The 24,378-nt window shown below is 33.0% G+C and overlaps 1 long non-coding RNA gene across 2 annotated transcripts in view; it reads right to left on the bottom strand.

Moving 5' to 3' along the window:
* LOC105858013 (uncharacterized) overlaps window positions 1-21,901 on the bottom strand; it is a 104,804-nt gene extending 82,903 nt beyond the window's left edge. For both annotated transcript variants that reach the window (XR_012921420.1, XR_012921421.1), the window contains exons 1-2: window positions 21,829-21,901; window positions 13,507-13,668 (exon numbers count right to left, since the gene is read on the bottom strand). This is a non-coding gene — a long non-coding RNA (uncharacterized LOC105858013). The remainder of the gene's footprint in view (window positions 1-13,506; window positions 13,669-21,828) is intronic.
* Window positions 21,902-24,378: the final 2,477 nt, after the last annotated feature.

A 24,378-nucleotide genomic window follows, 5' to 3' on the forward strand; every position in this document is an offset into this window, starting at 1 on the left:
GATTCCCTTTTGTTTAAAAGCACGATTATTCAAGACAACTGCCTAGTCTTTCTAGTCTGGTGGTGGTGCTTAAGGCCATGAAATAGAATGATACTATTAGTTCATCCTGGCATAAAAATCTCTAAAATTTATTCCAGAATAGCATTCTGTGTATATCATGGCCAATGTGACCATTGAATCCTATGTAACCACAGAGAAAATATATTATACATTTGTCTTACAATTTCAGAGAATAGATAAAATGTTTGGTGTTAATTTTGAAGTCTGCAAATTTCTATGAAGAAAATTTTTCGGTAGTAAATTAGATGAGAAGGGTCCTACTACTTAGTATCTGGTTGTAGCATCTTTATAATCACAGAATCTAATCATTATATGATCTAAGGTTTTATAATCTTTACATAATTTTTCATATATTTGATAAAATCCTGATGTCGCCTTTCTTTCTATTGCAACACCAGTAATTCTTTTGTGTTAGTTTGACTTTTTTTTTCCGTAGTTTTTTTCCACTTGTCTGATTTTTCTAAACCATAATTTTTGTTGTAATCAGAGAACCAGACAAAACATGAGTCCTTAAGGCGAATTACTTTGGGGAGATTTTTTTATGTACTTAATGTGATTGTTTTTCAATTTTATTCTTGGATATCCAGTGGCTTTCTATCTTTTTTTAATACTCATACATTTTAAACAAATTCCATCCCCAGCGTTCTACTTTCTCTTATTTTACTTATTGTGTTAGTTTTACTATTTGTATATTTGGTGCTGTTTATGTATAATTAACACACATTTTTATTTTGTATTCTCTCTCCTATCACTCACTCCACTTACATATGAAAGCAAGGCCTTATCTGCCATCTCAGTGATTGTGGTTTGAATTACATCATCTATGCCATTAAACAACCTTGGGATCTTATAATGTCAATTCAGATTTTTTCGATGGACATTCTTTCATTGATAAGTAAGATCTGGGGACATGCCAGCGTCTCATAATTTCTCAGCCACAAATATTTGTCAAGAATCAAATTTAAAAGTCTCTGACTTGGTACTCATAATCTATGGTAAACCCAAGCTTAAACTTCAGCAGGTCTTTAAACTTCCTGAACTTAACAAGCAAACCATGTATGTGCGTGCGTGTGTGTGTGCGTGTGTGTGTGTGTGTGTGTGTGTACATTTTTCTGGATAGAATGTCTGTGCTTTCATCAAATTATCAAAAAGTTTCAGGACCCCAAAATGGCTAAAAACCACTGAGTATATGACAGTCATATTATAAGAATATTTTTCTACATAAAAATGTTGTTTTTATTCTATAGGCAAAAGATATGGGACAATCTGTACTTTTTAAATAACTATGCAGAATCAAAAATTTAATTCTTACAGTTCTTCCACTGTAAAATTTAAGGGTATGATTTTATAACAGCCTCCAAAAAAAATTGGAAGAACCCAAATAATTATATTGATAAAAGTTGCTTATAATTAAAAATTATCAGCATTTATACAATGACATTGTTCTGCAGATCTGAAAACAAATGATATGGTGGAATACTTAGACTAGAATATGTATGGTAATAAATATGTAAGAATATATTTGACATTAGTCTTAAGATGACAGTCTATAGTACTGTACTAACTACACTAAATCCACTCTCTCTTCAATATGTACTGGCTGGAGCATATCTAGCTCATTAACATGGGAGGTTATTTTTTCTCAAATAACTTTTAATGTCTTCAAATGACTTTTTAAAATCACAGTTTTAAAAGCTTCTAAGGAGACTGTAAGCATATTCTACTATTGTGTCTGCCACATGTCTCAGTCAGTTGTACAAAAGGAGTGAATAATACTGGACATAGCTCACAGTCTTACTATTCTGATATGATGATGGGCCATGATTTTTGACAGTGAGCAATCAATTCTTATTTGAGCACCATCATCACAGAATTACCTTAAGATACTAAAAAAAATTGGGAGTCTTTAAGTTGTCTTTAATAACTTCTAAATCCAAGCTTCCTGACTGTGTTAAATGATTATTTTAGGATCAATGAAAAATGTATATCAATTTGCCCATGTACAATATGAATTGGCAACTCTCATGAAAGCAAAATTAGGCTAAAAAAGAAATTCAAAAACATAGGAGATTGTGTTTTGTTATACTTTCTTCAGTTACTCTTACTGTATCTGACATAGAAGTTTTCTTAGAGTAAAGTACAAGCACATGAAATATTCCTGAGGCATTAGGATATAGTCTGAAAAGAGAATATGGGAAGAATTATATAGTGTAGCATGATTATAGATTAGAAATTAAAACTACATCATGTATATATAATTATGCATAATTGTATATATATTATCTTACTATAATCTAAATTATATAATCGCAATGTTTATTATTGTCATCCACAAACACATTCCCTTTGTTTCTTAACTTCCTTCTGAAATAGGATTCACAGAGAGAGGTAATGTTTAAATGTTCATGTTAGCCATTTTTTCTGAGCTCATAAAAGCCTATTTGATCATTTAATTTGTTCTTGTCTGTAATAAAACGTTCAGTGTTTTGAGTCTGCTAAACAATGCCCATACAGTTGACAGTCTCAAGAATGATTGTAAAATGATAGAGTTAGATGCTATAGGTCACACTTTATAAATCTGACTGAAGGAGAACTAGAATACTAATGAAAGTCAGCAACCATTTCCTTACCTGCTCTCAATTTGTAATTCTTGCCATGGTGGCACATATATTACAAGGAGAATATTGTTTTCTAATTTATAGTCAGAAAGTCATTGGAGTGACTATGTCTTTGTTCTTTAAATAGATAGTAAGTTTATTGTATTGTTCAAAAATGCATACTAAACTGGAAAGTTATATGAATAAAATGTTTTCTTCTAAGTTAACTGTAGTTTTATACAATAAAATGCCATACATTATATAAACAGATATTTAGAAGTTCAGTATCAATCAAGCCCGTGGTAGGAAGGAATTTTTTCAATGTATGACTTTCACACCAAATTATTATTATTTTCGGCAGTTCAATTTAATAGGAGTTCATGGTATAGGCTCATTCGTGTTATATCCAAAGAAACAACAAATATTGGAAGTTGTCCATCTAATTAATTCCTTCAGGACAGGCTTCAAAGTCGTTTCCCCACTATTCACTTTGAGAGGTATTTTCAAGTAGAGGATCATGCAGCCCGTTTTATGTGTAAATAATGAGCTGCACAAAGAACAAGAATCATCATGGGAATTGAGTTTGAAAATCAAAGGAGAAAGGAGAGATGAAGAGAATGAAAGATTGATTGACTTGCTGGAGATTGTCATATGCTAATTCTCGTTTTACATTTTTCATCTATTTCTTTCACTTGGTTCAAACTACATATCTGTAAGTACTGTTCATTCTTATTCTACCAATGGAGATATAGTAGTAGAGTTGGGATTCCAACTTAAAGTGCTGTCTTCTCACTCTGTCAGTTTCTCCCCAAAAATGAGATGTCCTGGATGCTAGTTCTGATTCTTTCACTGAATGAGAAAGTCACTTTTTCTTTGGTCACCTCTATCTTTGTCTGCACAAGGAGGGGATAGGACAAAGATGTTTCATGAAAATTTCTTCCAATTCTATCGTTTTTTTTTTTTTAATGGATAGTCCTTTAAAAGTCTGCTTGGGTCTGGGTAGTGACATGCCGTGGCCACCAAAACCAGAAAAATAAAATAACTGAAAAATAAAGCTATAGTTCACTAACATTGGACTCTAATCAATGCAGTCAGTGTAACAATTTTCTTTGATACTGAATTACATTTTATAAAACAATTTTGTACTGATCTGCTCAATAATACTGTAAGATAAGGAGAACAGGATATCATTTTTATAATTTTACAGAGGAGTGAAATATTGGCCTTGATCTAAATGGGTTTAGAGGTGAATTTTAATCCTTTAATAAGAAACAGACTTATAGTAAAATTGATAAATGACAATATCAACAATTTCTTAAAAGTAATTTTGTAAAATAACAAACTCCAAATTGATTCGGTTAACTTAAAAAAGAGTTAACCTAAAAGAAAATGATAAATATTGATCTCAAACCCAGCAAGCAGAAAATAGAAAAAATTGCAGAAAGCCATGAAAAATTGTTAAGGTGAGTGAGAGATAGGCAGAGTTTGCTCTGAGATACTACAATGCAACTTAAAGTTTGTATTCAAGTGTCAATGTCAGATTTAAAGATGTGATTTTAATAAATTTATAAAGAGATTCCTCCTTTTGTTTAAAGTAGTAAAAGAAATTTAGACTAAAGCTGAATATGGATTTTCCTTCTCAAATCCAATCTAATTCCAAGGTTTGAAATTACAGGAGCTGCTGAGAAGAAATGGCAAAAATAAAAGAGAGAGAGACTAAAGGGAGAGAGAGGGAGGAAAACTCCATAACTTGAAGCTTGAAAAGCAAAGATTTTCCAAACCTTAGGTTTCATATTCCTTCTTTTTTCAGCATACCCAAATAAATCAAAATGATTTCTTAGGAGTGTAAATCTTCTAATCCTTATGAGAAATTTTTAGATTTTCTGCCTTTTAGATTGATATTATTATGATATTAAGAGTTGTTTAAGGTTTCTTCTTCTAAGCCATCGGTATGAATCATGTGATTATAATTAAACAGTTAAAATTTCTCTTTATTCTACCATTTTATCAAGTAGAAATTGAAGGGTAAAAGTACTGTTTGGATACTGAGTCGGCATATGTTGTATCAAGTGGGTAGCAGAGATTTAATGACATAGCAAAAGTAACTGAACCTTCTCCTCTGCCCCATTCACTTGTATTTTTCTTATTTTAAAAACATGAGGAAAGGGCTGGGAGTGGTGGCTCATGCCTGTAACCCTACCACTCTGGGAGGCCGAGCAGGAGGATTGCTCAAGTTCAAGACCAGCCACAGTAACAGTGAGATCCCGTCTCTACTAAAAATAGAAAGAAATTAGCTGGGCAACTAAAAATATATAGAGAAAAAACTAGCCGGGCATGGTGGCGCATGTAGTCGCTTGAGCCCAAGAGTTTGAGGTTGCTGTGAGCTAGGCTGATGCCACAGCGCATGTAGTCGCTTGAGCCCAAGAGTTTGAGGTTTCTGTGAGCTAGGCTGATGCCACAGCACTCTAGCCCAGACAACAACAACAACAAAAAAAAGTGAGGAAAATAAGTGTATAATAAAACAGATTGTACAAGATTTTGTATAATGTAACAATATGACAATTAGATCATTGGTTAATTAAGCTTAAGTAAATTGAAAATTTATTCACTGCTACTTATTTTTAAGTAGAGAATACTTAGTTTTTGAAAGAGTTTCAATTTCATAATATGAATTAATCTATTTTAATAAAATAACCTATTATTTTTAATAACAAAAATGAATCTTCTTCTTTTTTTTTTTTTTGAGACAGAGTCTTGCTCTGTTGCCTGGACTAGAGTGCCATGGTGTCAGCCTAGCTCACAGCAATCTCAAACTCCTGGGCTGAAGAGATCCTCCTGCCTCAGCCTCCAAAGTAGCTGGGACTACAGGCGTTCACCATGATGCCCAGCTAATTTTTCCATTTTTAGTAGAGATGGGGTCTCACTCAGGCTGGTTACGAACTCCTGACCTAAAGCAATGCTCCCACCTCAGCCTCCCAGAGTACTAAGATTACAAGCATAAGCCACAACACCTGACCAAAAAATTGAACCTTTAAATGTTTAAAACTATGATTTCTAAATAAAACTTTCAAAGGTTAATTCATACTTGTCAATGCTTACTTGACAAGGAGATAGAATTACTCTTATTTATTTAACAAATAACTTAGTGTTGTCTAGTTAGTTTTAAAATATTGGCTAGGTGCAGTGGCTAACACCTGTAATCTTAGCACTTTGGGAGGCCTAGGCAGGAGGATTGCTTGAGACCAGGAATTTGAGACCAATCTGAGCAACATAGTGAGACCCTGTCTCTACAAAAAAGAGAAGAATCAGCAGGGCCTGATAGTGCATGGCTGTAATCCCAGAAAGCTAGGAAGTTGAGGCAAGAGGATCACTTGATCCCAGGAGTTTGAGTTTGACTGACATTGCTGTGAGTTATGATGACACCACTGCACTGTAGCCCAGGTGACAAAGTGAGACCTCATCTCAAAAAGAAACAAACAAACAAACAAACAAAAAAAAACAATAAATTGTTTCTAAAATACATCTGTGTCCTTCACAGTATATATTTAACTGTAGAAACTCAATATGAAGTGTTATGATAATTTCTATGTCTGAGGAAATAAGATTGATCTATGGAGGAGTTAAATAAGTTTGAGATATAAGTATATTTGGTTGCTTAAACTTACATTATATGAAATACCTAAAAAATTGTGAACAATTCAGTCTTATAATTGGGAGAATAGCAACTTGTATGTTTCGCTGTAGGTTAATTACAAGTCTCTCATTTGAATAAACATAATCCAAAAGACAGAATTTAGGTCAGGTGAAAATTTCCCAAATTTACATGGAGAAAAAGTGACAGAAGCCAATAGACAATGGTGGCTCTCATTATCCATTTAATTTTTTAATATCTTAAGCTATCATTAAAGTCCTGCACTCCCCTGAACTCAAGCACCATTTAGCCGAAGAATTTTAATTTGTAACCTTACCATGTGATCTGTCTGCAGTGGACTCATTAGTTTTAGGACGGACAGATTACTATTTTTTTGCTTTCTAATTCAACTCTTCAATAAAAGAAAAATTTGTGATTTTTCTTGACATAACACAGCTAATTTTCATCTATATTTAGAAGAAGAATACTAGGAAAAAGGTCCATTTTCTTCTTCATTTATAGCTATCTGGTATTTGCAGGGTACTTAAATATATCTCTTAAAAGCTGTTGTCCAACATCTAAATCATTAATTCCCATCCAGCTGCTACTAGAATTCATCCATGTAGTGAGAAAAAGGCTTGAAAGATAACTTGTATATGCATATTTCGGGCTCCAGTATTTCAAAGGGACAAAAATATAACTAATTTCTGAAATTTTTGCAATAAATAATGTAAGATGGCCTCATTACAGAATTAGGTACAAGATCTTTGACTTTGGTCATTCACAAATAATATGCTTTTATTTACAGATGAAAACAAAAAAAAAATAAAATTAAAATTAAACATGAACATAGCTCACCTCCCTGCCTCCAGTTAGGTAGTATGTTACTATTATTTCTTTGATAGAAAATTGAATTCTAACAGTCTTTAAGAGGAGTTGCTATAAGGAAATATAGATGACTACAAATTACAACTTTAATTTTTTAAGCTTTGACACGGACAAAAGTGCTTCCATCTATATTGCAATCATTTAATCTGACCAAACCACCAATGATTCTATGCCTGTCTGAAAGGCCTTTAACCATGAAATCAGTTTTTACAATGGAAAGAACACCACTGAGCAGTTTTGTAACTTATTTCAGAATTGATTGTGGTTTGCGCTTATTGCTATATTTCTGTACTTGTTTGTGTTAATTCAACAAAGCTTCCCAAACAAGGTTATTACAAACATTGTTTGGGCCACGGTAAGAAGAAAAATAAAACTCTGTGAATTCAGAATCATCTTCAATCTCATGTCATCAATTGTGTGTGTTTCCCTAGTCTTTGACTTTGTTTCATATTTGCATGATTAGCATTGGCACAAGATAGACTTGAGCCACATGAGACATTGTCTAATTTTATAGATTTCCCCCTCTGGTTTGAGTTAAATCTTACACAACAAGCTGAAAACTAAAACACTTTTGTTTTCTCTACATTATACCAAGTATTGCAGTTTGATTGAATTAAATCTTTTCTAAAGACTAAACAACCCAAAGAGTGTTCTGTAAATTTTCTCAATAGGTGTTCCAATATCATATTTTAGTAAGTTTATCAAACTGCTTCAGCAATTTCAAAAATTTTTCCTTGAGGTAACTAGAATACAAACATATTGCATATATTATCCACAAACAAAACAACAAAGTATTTGAGAATGAATTCCCGTGTTGGTATAAAGGGCTCATCTAGTTTCTCCTACAAAATTGAGTAATAAATAAATCTACACTTTCAGTTTTCTGCCAGTGTCACAGATGGCAACCAATTGATTTAATTGAAAATTTGATGCTTTCATGTTTGCATAGCAAAATATTGGGTTTTTAGAGAAAATTATTATAATTCCCACTGTAGTCCATACAAAGTTAAAGGTTATGTCCAAATTTGAAAATATAATCCAATTCGTTAAAACTACCTACCATTTAGGTAGATAGTTTGGATTTGGATTTCAGTTATTAATGGATTTGGATTTCAGTTATTTTTTTTTATTAATCTGGTTTTATAAAAATCAGACTTCCAATAAACCTCTTGAAAATCTCTATCTTTTATTATATGAGCTCATGGGCTTAATTTTGTTAATGGTACAATATTTACTGTGCCCTAAAGAGTGTTTTTATATTGATTTCGTGGTTGACATTTACTGATTGGAATGTATACATATATAAAGTATGTAAAAATATATGATCTAGTTTGTTTTTCCTTAGCACAAATAGTTTTTGTAAACCTTTGTCCTGTACTTTTTAAAGTCTGCAAAATGGTCAAGTATTATGCTTCATGGCTTATAATACCTGTGCTTGAAATTTATTATTAATTTGGAACAACAAATTGAGAATTGTTCAAAATTGTGACTGATGAGCAGCATAAAAACATTGTGTTTATTTTTATATAAATGTTTGCTTTCATCTTCTGAATCTTGTACTTGTCTTCAAAAGAAAAAAAGATGTCATTTATTTTAAGCATAACTTTAAAGGTGATAAATGAAAGAATCTTATAAACCGAAATGGGAGAATATCTATTCCATTCTTTCTATTTTTTTCATTTTAAATCATGTGAGCATAGAAATCAAAACATTCCGATGGGAATAAAATTGATGGAAAAAGACAACCAGAAATGGCTAATATGTTAAAATAAATATTACATTAAATAAAAAGTAAAAATTGACTCAAAATAATAAAATGATTGAATTTTCAAAAAATTAAGGAAAAGCTGTCAGGACTATTCAGTTAGAGATACTTAGATTATGTCCACCATCTAGTGGTCAAATTTTGCATCTCACAATATGAATGTCCCAAAGACTTTCTCAATCCCAGTGAGTTTTACTTTAAATGTATTTTGAAGTTCTGAAATTTGTATAAAGTATCTGAAAATATTTTAATCATATGACCAAATATTTGTTTATAAAAAGAAAAGCATACACACACACACACACACACACATTAACAATAGCATGATATAAAACAAAAATTTGATTTTGTTTCATTCCCATTACCATTTTGCTTTATGGGAGTATTAGGAAAGAAAAAAATGAAAAAGTAAAAAAGAATATTACCTGAGCAAAAATATAACACATTAAATTGTAAAGGCATACAACACATTGGTCCATGCTAGTAAAACTTTAATGAAAATGCTAATAGTTTGATATTAAACAATACTGTTTATCTAACTCCTTAAAGATAACTATGCCTAATGAACAGTAGGTGGATCCAAAATGTGTTTTTTATACATAATATTAAGTAATCTGACTTAAGCTACATAGTGACTTCTCATAATTCATGGACTAAACCTTTATGAAGCTATGGATATTTTTGTTGGAATTGAAATAGCCCTATGCAGATATAGTGGCAAACAAAATTGAATCTGAATTTTCAATACTATTTTAAATTTAAGTTGAAAGCTCAATTGCATCACTATTACCCCAGACTAAAAAGTAAATATCAATCTTGATTTTAACTAAGAAATTTCCAACTTGAAATTCCAATTATTTATTCTCATATGAAGTGATAACAGAAAGATAAATTTAACTTCTTGCCTAAATTTTCTTCCATTTTCTTTCTTAGCATATTCTAAAAAGAAATGACACAGTGATAAGGATCCTACCTAACTTAAATGTTAGACATACCTGTTCCTATTCTTCTCATTTTTGTCTTCAGGAGTCTGCCTTATTAAATCAAGCCAGAGTGATTTTTTTGCTCCACAAAATGAAATGAATAGAAAAATTAAGAAAAAGATGCACCACTGAGGCCACCAAGAGGCTGCACTTGCTTCCTGGAATTAGCAAATAGAGTAAAAGCCACCTGGTTCTAAGAAAGACAAAAGGGAAAACCAAAGACAGACAGAATACACACATACACAGAAACACACACATACACACAAACACACACATGCACACCCTTAAAGTCCCTTAAAGTTGCATGCCCCAGCAGTAACGACTCTCCCCATTTACCCTCAAGTTTTATGTTGTCGCCTTAACATTCTAGACCACAAGTGATATTTACACTCTTTAAACAATAACAAAACAAGTAAACAACAACAAAAACAGAAAAAAATATAAAAGAGTCACTATCCAAAGGCCTGATTAATGCATGATATTCAAATATATACATCTCATTAGTTACATTCTAAATGTGCTGGTAAAGGCTGAAAATATCAGCTTTAATATTCCAGGGTAAAATTTCCTACTCTTAGTAATTTTACAGAGCTGAGAAAGATTACTAATTAATGGTTGATCAAGTCAATAAATGAAATCTAACAAATCCCCAAATATATCTGAATTGGTAAAAATTTCACTAGTGTGTAGAGGACTATAAACTCTCTAGTTTATTTCAATACAACACAGTTAATTGTTAATGTAAGTTCAAAGAACTAACTTGTATATAATGCCAAAAGGAGATTTCAGGAAATTGTCAATGGGGATCATTGCTAAGGTAACCATACATCCTGGTTTTCCCCACATAGTTGTGAATGTTTCAATTTGTGATACATCCCAGTCTTCCTTCCCCCCTTTATGGGTCCTAATATTTATTCCTAAATAAAGATATATGATGGTGTGATGCCTTCACTATAAATGAAAGAAGACAGTAATCAAATTGAAACCTTTATATTCACTTCAAATTTTAGAAAGAAACAAAGTATTTTAAGAATTTTCTTAATATTTAACTTTTAATATGCCTTTTGGTCAGTTTTCATCTAACCAAGATTTGACAAATTACCATTCTGAGCAATATTCGAGTCTTCACATACTTTATATAGAGATTTTATTTTTTTAAAACAAAGTTTACCCATAAAGGGTGTTTAGTGTAAGTAAAATAAAAGTTGATAAACAGAATGCCTTATTTTTAAATTATTTTCCTGAGAAAAGAGATTATTATTCAAAGTTGACTATAGTATCTCTTATTTACATATCCAACATAGTTTGTAATAACTTGGAAAAGTCCAATGAAAAGAACTGTTTTTTCTTTTCTTTTTTGCCAGAAATGAGGAGTTAATGAGGTTAGCTAAACTATGAAGTAGAATCACCATTGTGATGGTAAATCTTATGTGTCAACTTGACTGGGTTACAGGATATCTAGATAGCTAGTAAACTTTATTTCTGGGTGTGCTGGAAGCATTTGAATCAATAGAATTAGCATTTGAATCAGCAGAATGGGCATTATACAATAAAGTGAGGGCCCAGATAGAAAAAAAACTTAGAGGAAGGAGAAATTTGCTTTTTTCTTAAAAGAACATCTATCTTTTCTTACCCTCAGACATTAGAACTCCTGAGTTCTAATGGGGACTTTGGACTCTAGGACATACACAATGCCTCCCACCCCTACCTGCAGCTCCTAGTGTCAGGACTTCAGGCTCAGACTGAATTACAACACAGGCTTTCCCAGATCTCCAGCTTACAGATGGCATATTGTGGGACTTTTTGGACTCCATATTCACATGAGCCGATTCCCATAATAATACTCCTCTTATGTATCTATATGCAATGTATTGGTTCTCTTTCTCTGAAAAACCCTGACTAATAGAATCATGTTGAAAAGTTTTCCTAATCAGTGTGTTTCCCTGCCATGTTTCCAAGCAAGGGAAGCCAGCTTGTAAATAAATAATAAGCAAAGAGCATCAGTAGAGAATCAGTAAATTGAAATAATACATGTTAAACTAACTGAGGCCCTTGATTGTAGCTCTACCATTGTATTTGTGCCGAAGGATTTCTTCCTCCTTTTTATCTTAAAATATGATTTATAAAATCCTGGGCTTGAAATAGCATCATATGTTATATTCTTATCTCTTGCAGTAAATCTATGTGTCTGATTGTATACAGGCTCTCTTACATCAAGGCGTTATAAAACTTTAGTTTTTAACACCTGATCTCTCCACCAGATGGCAATGTAATGCAAATAATAAGCCAGGCAAAAAGACAGGACTAATTTTATTCCATGAATTACTATTGTGTTTCTAGCTTTCTTTTCCTCACAAATAATTTTTTCAGTGTCTATAACAGTTGCCTACCCTGATGCTAAAATACCAATTGAAATATTTCTTCAGAATGAAGATGTTGCACATGAAATTATTAATCCAGGAAACTAAATGTTAATCCATTTCAAATTAACATTTTCAAAAGGCCTTCCTGACGGTGTTACCCACTTCTTTATAGGCAAATAATTTTAAAAATAGTTTTGGTCCATTGTGAAATGCTTCCTGCATGATTTCTCAGAAAAACAATGAAAGCTTAATACCTCTGGGAAAATGGGAAAAGATTTAGGCTCTGCTATTGTGATAGGCATAATTTGACAGAGTAATTCTCAGATTTGTTTTGTTCTGCTTGGTTTTTAAGTAGAGATCCAGAATATCATATATTGTAAATCTCAATTCAGTGAATACGTAGCATATATATAAAACAGAAACTAAAGTTTCACGAAACAATACTGAGCATTACCATGTGTGTTGCACTATGATCAGTTCTTCTCTACTCTCTAAGACTCCTATTACATATATCTATTCCTATCCACATATTCTCTGTGTCCTTTTTGCTCTTTACTATAAGTTTCAAGCTCTTGTTTTTCTGACATTTTTAAATTTTGCTAATGCTCTCCAAAGTCGTTTCTAATCTACTTTAGAAACCATTCATGTGTTCTGTCTCACTTATTGTTCTGAGTTCTAGGAATTTTGGTTTTCTTTTCTTATTATTTTACAGACCTCTGCTTAATTTCTCAATTTCATGTATTATATTACTTTCTTTAATACATACATAACATTTATTTTAAATATACTACTTAATTTCATTATCAGGATCTGCTATGAGTCTCTTTCTGCTGTCTGTTCTTCTCCTAGTTATTATTCATGCCTTTCCTTGCTGTATTTTCCTAGCTGATTAATGTTGCATGCTGGGCATTAAATATAAAAATTTTCAGAGATATTTTGAGGCCTGGAATTATATTGTCTTCCACTATAAAGGGTTTATATTTGGTTTTGGCATGAAAATAGGTCACTATAAATCCTAGATCCATCACCTTAGATCTGTGATACATCAAGATGTTTTAAAACTGAGCTTCAATTTCTGCAAAGGCATATCCATTTCAACTTCACCCTTTCTTCTGGTGTGCAGTCCATCAGAGTGCATAACAAATATCTGGGATATTTAATAGTGCCTATGAAAAAAAATTAAATTCCTAAAATAAAGTAACGCCGAAACCAAGCTTACCTTTCTGGGATTCTTTCTTCTCCTAAATCTTTGTTCTATGAGCTGAATACTCGCTCTTATACACTTCTGCTTTTCTTACTCCAGTCATTCTAGATATTTTCAGTGAACTTTCAGCAAAAATTCCCTAGTTTGCTTCTCACTTGAGCTTGAAACATGTCAATGCTGTGGAAAGACCAAATCAGAAATCAGAAAATATATTGCATAAATTTTCTAATGTCTTTAGATGTGTCCAAGCATCATTGAAATTTATTTGCTTATATTAGTAATTTTTAAAACTTTTCTTTAAACTCATTCTAAATATAAAATATAAACACACTGCAGATCTTATTCAGGTTGTTTTTCTTTACAAACCACATAAAAGAGAGGGTTCCAGCATGTTTACCGGCTCATTTGTAATTTTTCCAAATAAAGACATACTGGCAAGATTTTTACATCAGAAACCACTGATTGATTGATTAAATCTGACATTAAAAATCAGGCCAAAAATAATAAAATGAATAAACTTCACAAAAAAAAATAATCAGAGAGCTGTTTTATGACAGTTCTGTGGATTAGGAGTACCCCCTAGTGGTAAGAAATATTAATGCCGCCCTACTTTTTTTTTACTTTCAGAATATTACCCGGGTACAAACACTTTGGTTACATAAATTGCCTTTGCACTACCCGAGTCAGAGCTATAAGCATGCCCATTCCCCAGACAGCGCGAAACGCATCCATTAGGTGTGAATATACCCATTCCCTCCTCTCGCTCCCACCTGCCCGATACCTAATGAATGTCACTTCCATATGTGCACATAAGCGTAGATTGATTAGTACCAGTTTAATAGTGAGTGCATGTGGTGCTTGTTTTTCCATTCTTGTGATACTTAGTAGAATTGGCTCCAGCTCCATCCAGGATAATACAAGAGGTAGTTCACCATTTTTTTTTTTTATGGCTGAGTACTAATTGTTATTTTTTGTTTGTTTGAGTTTTTAAAATGACAGATTTATTGAGATATAATTCACACACAGCATACAATTAACCCACTTGAAGCATATAACTCAGTGGTATTTGGTATTTTCACAGAGTTATGTAACCATCACCACAATTTTAGAACATATTTATTACACTCAAAGAAACCCAAGACCCTTTAGTGGTCATTTCCTATTTCTCAATTGCCCTCTCTCAATCTCTGGCAATCTACTTTCTGTTTGTATACATTTCTCTATTCAAGGTGTTTCCTACACATGGAATCATATAATATGATGTTCTTTTGTTCCAGGCTTTTATTATTATTGTTATTATTTCAGACTATTACAGAGATACAAAAGTTTTGGTTACATAAATTGATTTGGACAGCTAAAGTCAAAGTTATAAGCATGCCCATTCCTCAGATGGTGTGCATTGTACCCATTAGGTATTAATTAACCCATCCCCTCCCCCCCCACCTGCTTGATTTCCCTTGAATTTTACTACCATATGTGCACATGAATGTTGGTCAACTAGTAGTGAGTATATGTGGTGTTTGCTTTTGCATTTTTGCAATACTTGACTTAAAGGGATGGTCTCCAGTTTGATCCAGGTTGTTACGAAATGTCACCATTTTTTATGGCTGAATAATACTCCATGGTATACATATACTACATTTTATTAATCCATTCATGTATTGATGGGCACTTGGATTGTTTCCATATCTTTGCAATTGTGATGCTATATACATTAGAGTGCAGGTGTATTTTTTGTAGAATATCATTTTTTCCTTTGGGTAAATACCTAGTAGTGGGATTGCTGGATCAAATGATAGGTTTACTTTCAGTTCTTTGAAATATCACCATACTACTTTCCATAAAGGTTGTACTAGTTCGCAAACCCACCAGCAGTGTATGCAGTGTATGAGTGTTCCTATCTCTCAGTATCCATACCAACATTTGTAATTTGGGGACTTTTTGATAAAAGCCATTCTCACTGATGTTCAGTGATATCTCATTGTGGTTTTGATTCGAATTTCCCTGATGATTAGAGATATTAAGCATATTTTCATATGTTTGTTGGCCATTAGTTTATCTTCTTTTGATAAGTTTCTATTCATGTCTTTTCCCTATTTTTTAATGGGATTATTTGCTTTTTTTCTTGCTGGTTTCCTTGAATTCTTTAGAGATTCTAGTTATTAGCCCTTTACTGAATGTACATTTAATGTAGATACTTCATATATACCTGTTCCTTGTTAAATTTAGTTACCTTGAGTACATTCTAAATGTTTTTGTAATACTATAGTCTCGATGTTTCAAAGTAAGGGGAGAGTAGTCTCAGCATAGGAGAGAACATTTACTTAAAAAGAAAACAGCAAAATATATAAGACTATTTGAAAACTATATATATTTTTAACCCTTTGTACTCAGATGTTGAGTGTGGATAATGTCGAGTGGATGATGAGGAAAAAAAGCAAGCGAGTGCAAAGGGTTAATTTATACATCTGGTTGACATGTTAATTTATGAGATAAAAATGAAATGAAAAAGAAAGTAAGAATTTAATAAAGATGTACTGAAAATGTAAGTACTTATGATTTATTAGGTGATATTTTGAACATTGTAATATATTAATATGGATAATTATCCATGTTCACAAATGTGTCTATAATTTGAATTGCTAACTGATCCTCTAAGTAAATATGCACAGCCTTTTACTTTAGATACATAGAGAGTGTAGTAGGTGGAATAATGGCTCTCAAGTACATCCTTATCCTAGTCCCAGGAACCTATGAATACTAATTTATGTGGCCAAAGGGACTTTGCAGGTACGAATAAATTAAGGATTATGAGAGGAGGAGATTATCCTGGATTATCTGAGTGGACCTGATGTAATCACACTGTCTTCTCAAAAGGGAGGCAGGAGGAGTAAAAGTCAGAGGAGATGACAACCTAATGAGGGGAGCAGAAATTGAAGTAACGGGCTTTGAGGATGGAGGAAAGGGCTGCACTATTACAAACTGAAGAATATAGGTGGCCGCTGGGCACTGAAAAAGACTTCTGGCTCAGAGACTCCCAAAGGAGTCAGCCTGTAGATACCTTGCTTCGTCCTTTGAAAACTGATTTCAGACTTCTGGCCTTCGGAACAATGGAGAATAAATTTGTTTGGATCAAGCCAGTAAACTCATGGTAATTTACTACAGCAGCAATAGAAAATGTACACACATACTTTGCTGCAAATCATGAGTTCATTCTTTGTAAAGCAATGATAGTTTTCATTAGAGCTGTAATAGCTTTGTTATTTCACCAAGGATTGTAGTGCTTAATAGATACACTGTTTAGTCATTGGAGTTTCATTTTTTTAAAAAAAGTTTTAACTAAACATTTTACTTACAAGTTTTTCATTTTGAAATTCTAGTTCTACATTAGTGCAACTTATTGGAAGAAATGTTGACAGAATTTTCCACTTAGCTATGTTTCAGTGTTAGTCAGTCAGTCAGAGGTCTTCATTAACATGTGCATCAATAGGTCATTAAACCTGAAATGTCTGATTCAAATCAAAAGTTTAGTTTATTATATCTCAAACAAGAATCAGTACAATTAATCAAAGTGTGCTCCTAAACTATCAACACAGCTTTGACATCTTAATGGCAGCTTGTTTATGCCAGCAGCACAAAGCCTGGAGAGCCAGTGGCAATGAAATGATGAAAGGCATTTTCCACAGCTTGTTGAGAATTGAATATTTTTCCTTACAGGAAGTGGTCCAAATCCTGGGAGAAGTGTTAGTCATTTGATGCAAGGTCTGATGAATATGGTGGTTGACACAGAGTTTCCAAGTCCAGCTTCTGTAGTTTGAGCAGCATTGTTTATACAACATGTGGTCAAGCATTGTCTTGCAAGAGGATTTGCCTGTCTCTATTGACCAATCTCGCTGCTGAATCACAAACATCCTCATCATTTCATCTAGTTGGTTGCGGTAGATATCCACTATAATTGCTTGACCAGGTTTCATGAAACTGTAGTGGATAATACCAGCACTGGACTACCAAACAGACACTATTAGCTTTTTTTTTTTTTTTGATGAATATTCCATTTTGGAACGTGTTTCAGCACATAATCTTTATCCAACCATTGTGCCCCATGCTTGAGATTGTCAAAAAGAATCCATTTTTATCACACATGACAATATAGTATAGAAATGTTTCACCTTTTTGTCGTGACAGCAAAGAAAGGCAAGCTTTGAGGGGATTGTTTTTCCAATGCTCAATTAACTCACACAGAACCCATTTATCCAGCTACTTTACCTGGCAGATTTGTTTCAAATGGTCCAATATTATTGAAACAGTAATGTCAAACCTTGCTGCTAATTCATGAGTAGGTTAGGGATGGATATGCTTCCACTCCAGCTTGGTTAAGGTCACCCATGTGACTCATTTTCAAGATTAAAATCCCCAGAATGGAACTTTTCAAATCATCAATGTACTGTGCATTCTCATCTTTCCCAAACACTTTGTTGATATTTCAACCTGTGGCACACTGTATTGGTTCCATGATGGAACTCATATTCAAAAATAACACCTCTTCTAGAATTCGTATAATTTCATGTCTTAGGTTTAAGTCTGTTATCTATCAGAATTAATTTTTGTGGGTGGTGAGAAGTGTGGATCCTATTTCAGTTTTCTACATGTAGTTATGCAATTTTCCCAGCACCATTTATTGAATATGGATTCTTTTCCCACGTATATGTTTGTTTTGTTTTGTCTGCTGTGTCAAAGATCACATGGAAATATGAGGATGGTTTCATATCTGAATTTTCTGTTATGATCCATTGGTCTATACTTCTGTTCTTGTGCCAATATCATGCTTTTTTGGTTACTATAGCCTTGTAGTATATCTTGAAGTCGGGTAAAGAGATGCCTTCTAATTTGTTCTTTTTGCTTAAGGTTGCTTTGGATATTCAGGGTCTTTTCTGATTCCATACAAACAGTAGAATTTTTTTTTCTAGATTTGCAGAAAAATGATGTTGGTATTTTAATGAGGGTTGCACTGAACCTGTAAGTCACTTTAGGTAGTATAAACATTTTAACAATGTTGATTCTGCTGATCGATGAGCATGTTATGTTTTTCTATTTGTTTACATTCTCTGCAATTTTCTTCCTCAGTGTTTCATAGTTCTCCCTGTAGAGGTCTTTCAGGCAATCATAGCAACAACAAAAATAAATCAATGGGACTTGATTAAATTAAAAAGCTTCTGCACAGACAAGGAAACAATCAATACAGTACATAGACAACATACAGAAAGGGAGAAAATATTTGTATGCTATACATCCCATAAAGGGCATTAACCAGAATCTACAAAGAACTCAAGCAAATCTGTAAGAAAACAACAACAAAAAAAGTATTAAAAGATGAGCAAAAGACATGAATAGAGGATTTTCAAAAGAAGATAGAGTAATGGCCAATAAACATATGTAAAAATGCTTCATGATCTGTAATCATCAGGGAAATGCAAATCAAAACCACAATGAGATGTCACCTAACTCCAGTGAGAATGAGAATGGCTTTTATCAAAAAGTCCCAAAACAACAGATTCTGTGATGGATGCAAATAGAAAGGAACACTTATACACTGTTGGTGGGACTGCAAAGTAGTACAACCTCTATGGAAAGTAGTATGGAGATACTTCAAAGAACTAAAAGTAGATCTACTGTTTGATCTAACAATCCCACTACTGGGTATTTACCCAAAGGAAAAAAAAAATTATAAAAATGACACTTGCACTCAAATGTTTATAGTAGCACAATTCACAATTGCAAAGATGTGGAAACAACCTAAGTGCATGGTTGGGTTCATAAAATCTGGTATATGTATACTGTGGAGTAATTACTCAGCCATAAAAAAGAATGGTGAACTAATACCTTTTGTAACAACCTGGATGAAACTGGAGACCATCCCTTTAAGTAAAGTATTGCAAAAATGGAGAAACAAACACAACATGTACTCACTACTAAGTTGGAACTAATTGATCAACACTCATGTGCACATATAGTAGTAAAATTCAAGGGAGGAAATTAAGCAGGTGGGAGAGGGAGGAGGGTATGGGTTAATTCACACCTAATGGGTACAATGCACACTGATGGGCACACATAGGTTTCACTTAAACTGTACAAAAGCAATTCATGTAATCAAAACGTTTGTACTCCCATAATATTATAAAATAAGAGAAAAATATTTTTTAAAAAATGAAACATCACAAATTTTTTTACTTATCCATGATTTCACAAAAATTGCTCTAAAAAATGTAAACGATAACCACAAGCCAAAACATGCATTTGAAAGACTGAGGATGTACCTTCCCAATAAAAATAAAACTAGAAGTGTCAAAGTGAAATGTCAGAGATATTTACTATCAAACTTAGTACCTAAGGAAATCAGACATTTCATAGATGGTAACCTACTTTCACAGCATGTTTCCACTGGAAATAACTCATTGGCCCTGGCCCTACCTTGCATATCACGAATACCAACTGTTATCCTTCCTTTGTTGTATTCTAGTGTCTGTCTTGTTAAATGGGGGGTCTACATCAATACAGAATTAATCGGTAGAGGTTTTAGGAAATACTACACTGTAAAGAGCACCTGGACACTGCAAAGGATTACCAGAATTAAAAAGTAGGGTAAATTGGGAGGTCCTGGGACATGGTTTTAAAAGACACAAGAAGACTATAAGAACACACCTTTACCACCACCACCTTTGGAACCTATAATGAATCCCTTGCAAAAATTTTCTCTTTTTATACCACTTTGCAGACTACCTGTTTTTAAAAAGATAATTTTGATAACAGGTTGTTATAAATAGAAAATTGTCCAGGTGAGCCACTAGGGACTGTTGCCACTTTAAGTGGCTCCCCCTCCTTTGAAGAATTTCTTAAAGTAGCATTATTGAGCCTTCACAGAATAGGAAGGGATATAAAAACAACTTTTTCACTCATAGGAGAATTAAGACATTTTTCTCATGTCTACTGTTTGAACTCATGGAGAGAAAACGCCTGTTTCTAGATGTTTGCCACTTCATCCTTCCTTCATCCATCCATTCAGTCATTCTTTCACTTTTTAAATAAATATTTAATATGGGCTTATTATGTATTACCAAACTCTACTTCTCTGCACATGTGCCAGGTTTTCTAAATATAATTTCCAGGGTTTCTTCCTCCACTAAACATCAGAAAATCATGCATAAAATATATGTACCTTATAGACTATTACGTAAGGAGGTAGGCAACTTCAAGATAGTTTTATATTTTATTTGGTATTATTAATCCTGTATTAAATAGAACGTTTATTTTTATTTCAAATTTGATATAAAAATACAAATAAATATCCAAACAGTTCTTTTAAAATTTAAGTATGACTTATGGTCTGTACTCATTCAACTCAACTTTTATCATGTATAATATTATGCAAAAAAATGGTGGTTCACAATGTGATGGGATGACTCGGCGATCTTCTTTTCATATAAGCCGAGAAATTTCACGATGGGAAGACTATTTGGTATTGGCACCATTCTTCTACTGGGGATTCAGTAGGAATTTTCAGCTAATATAAGGGCTTCTTGTAATCAAGGAGATAAATATTTCTTTAGCATAAAAGCCAGGGTTATTTAATAGGAAAAATATTCTTACTAAATTCTGTCTAGACAGTATAGTCTTTGTAAGGAAATTAATATTCATGACGAACATGTATGTTTGTCATCAAATAAGTAGAAATTTAGCTACGTTCACTGCTGGTAGGTAGGTTCTGAACCATTTTCCAGCCTACCTTCCATGCAATTAGTGCTCACCTCTCTAAGTAGATGGGTAGAGAAAAATGAAAAAAAAAATTAAAATATGTGCAAGAAACAAGAAGGGACATAAGACTGGTTTTCCTTTATCATGTGAAGAGGGATAATAGGCTTAAAAGGATGCTGGTGGGATTAAAGAAGAATGTGTGTGAAGAATGCTTGGGATGAGTTTTAGAAGAAAGAGAAAATTAAGGGAATGCTCCTATAGGTGGAACCCTTCTGAAAGCTTATTAGTAACACACCTCGTTTCCCCCCACCTTCCCCTCCCATGCATGGTTATGTAGCCCAAGAGGATATAAATAAGATGACAATTTCTACTCTGTACCTTTTTGGGTGATAATTTTGTGTTTATTTTTGATTTTTGTTTGTTTGTTTGTTTTTTTTTTTTGGCTTTAAATAATAAAACTTTATTTTCTTACAGTTAGGAAGGCTAGAAGTTCAAAATCAAGAAGTTGCCAGGCTCTGAAGGCTCTGGAAAAATATCCTTAATCTTTTTCTAGCTTCTGGTGAATGCTGGAAACTTAATATTCCTTACCTTACAGCTACATCACTCCAATTTCTGCCTTTTTCTTCACAAGACCATCTTTCCTCTATGTGTCTCTATGTCTAATTTTCTCTCTTGTAATAAGGACACCAGTCATTATTACACCCTAATTCATTATGACCTCATCTTAACTTGTCACTTCTACAAAGACCTCATTTCCACATATGATACATTCACAGGTACTGGAGGTTAGGACTTGAACATATCTTTTGAAAAGACACAGTTCAATCTTTGCTGATTTTAGTGTTCACATTAACCCTTCATTAAAGAACTTCTGTGTATCAATCAGAGGTTAGTGTGTGGTTGGAATGAGATACTGAGGACAGAGTTAATTCTCAGCATCATCAGCTAGTGGACCACTGGAGCCAGCCTCTTCCCTAGTGAAGCTCATGGGAGATCAGACACTCCAACGGAGGAGGGAAGAATCCTTTGCCTGGGAAACTTTAAGCCCCATTCCCTGGTGTTCTTTTCTTTGTCTCTGCTTGAGGGCAGCAGGGAAAACTTCTGTGTCCAATTAAAAATACCAACTCAATAATATATGAATGACAAATATTTCTTATTTTAAAAAAGGGCTAGATCAAAAGTGGGTTAAATATAAGTAAACTATGTGATTAGTTAACAAAAATAACAATTAGTCAAGCTTTAATTCTAATAAGCTCTCCACCAGAATGCTTAAGTTTGTCTGAAAGAGCATTTCATTCTTTGCCAAAACATGAAAGAGTTCACAGCAATTCACTGACCTTCTCATAAAGTGAGTTTTTCAGAAAAATTATAATACAAAAGCTTTAAGCCCAAATATAGTTATCACCCTGTTTGTAAGCTACCCTACTCTATTTTTCTGTCTCCCTGCTGAATCTAGCCAAGATTCTAAGGATCCAGTTTTATGAAAAAAGTTAAAAGTTGAACACAAAATAGCATATTATTATTAATAAACATATGTGGCCTAAAATGGAGATGTTGCCAACAAATATGCAAATACACAACCACTCTTTAATTAATTTCAGGATAACCCACTGAAAGGGATATAGATATTATACCTATGTCTTCTCTCCTTTCAGTGTTTATTGGCTTGCTATAAGGCTTTCTGACCACTTCTAACCATTAGGTGGCAATATAATGCAAAAATTAAAAATAGCTTTGAAAAGCTCTCTAGATTTGCTCTTTCTTGTAAATAACAGTCTGATAAATATTTCTGTGCTTCTCTGAAATTTGTCTTTAATTCAAGATTTAGATCCTATAATTCATGCAACTATCTTTATATCATTTTTATACTTCTGATCACATGCTTAAAATTATAAAATGTATAAGAAAAACCATCTGCTTTGTACACATGAAGATATTTCTTGATATACAATCACAACAGGAAGTTATACTAATGATAACTTTAAAATGTAACATAAAGTGATATAACAAAGATTACTAGAATGTGTAAAGATAACATAAGTTATTTTTTTCTGGTAAGATTAGGAAATGAAGTTATGCTTTTTAGTTTTTAAGGGATAATTATATAATATTATTTTTCAAGATAATTAAAAAGCTATATCTGCTCCTGTTAACTCATTTTTGAATATTCTAAAGGGGTACATTTGAATTGGGCCCCAGAATTTACAATGTCCCAGGGTAACAGCCAACTGAGGAGCAAAGATGAATTCCACAGTCAGGGAGCTCAAAGCTTTTAAATATACTGACAGTGAGCCCTTTAACCTATAATGTAGATGTGTTTAGATAACCTGCCACAGTTCTACTAACATTCTTCAAACTACCTTTAATTATTATCCCTTTAAAATTGTATAGTCATTTTAACCCAGTTTCACTACCATAAAAGTATAAGAAAACATAGAGACACATTCTGGGTAAATGATAAAATAATGTCACAGATTATTTTTAAATTGTTGTTAAAAATGTGTAACACAAAATTTACCATATTAACTATTTTAAAGTGTACAGTTCAGTGGTGTTAAGCATATTCACATTGTTGTTTGTGCAGTTTCTAAAACTTTTTCAACTCACAAAACTGAAATTCCATACCCATTAAACAACAAATTCCCATCCTTCTCTCCCTCCAGCCTCTGGAAACCAACATTCTACTTTCTGTTTCTGTGAATTTGACTCCTGTCTATACCACATATAACTGGAGTCATAAAGTATTTGTCTTTTTGTGACTGCCATATTCAAATAGTATAATGTCTCAAGGGTCATCTATGTTGTAGCATGTAACAGAGTGTCCTTTTTTAAGGGCCAATAAATTCCACTGTATGTGTATACTATATTTTGTTTATCCATTCATCTATTCATGGCTGCTGGGTTGCTTCTACCTCTTGACTTTTGTAAATAGTACTACTATGATTATTGGTATGCAAATATCTCTGTAAAATCCTTATTTCAATTCTTTTGGATATATATATACCCAAATGTGAAATTGCTATATCATATGGTAATTCAAATTCCTTTCTTTTTTTAAGGGGCTTCCATACCATTTTGATAGTGGCTGAACCATTTTACATTCCCCCCAACCATGTATAAAAATTCCAATTTTCCCAC

Source organism: Microcebus murinus, chromosome 10 (genome assembly GCF_040939455.1).
Source record: "Microcebus murinus isolate Inina chromosome 10, M.murinus_Inina_mat1.0, whole genome shotgun sequence".
NCBI lineage: Eukaryota > Metazoa > Chordata > Mammalia > Primates > Cheirogaleidae > Microcebus > Microcebus murinus.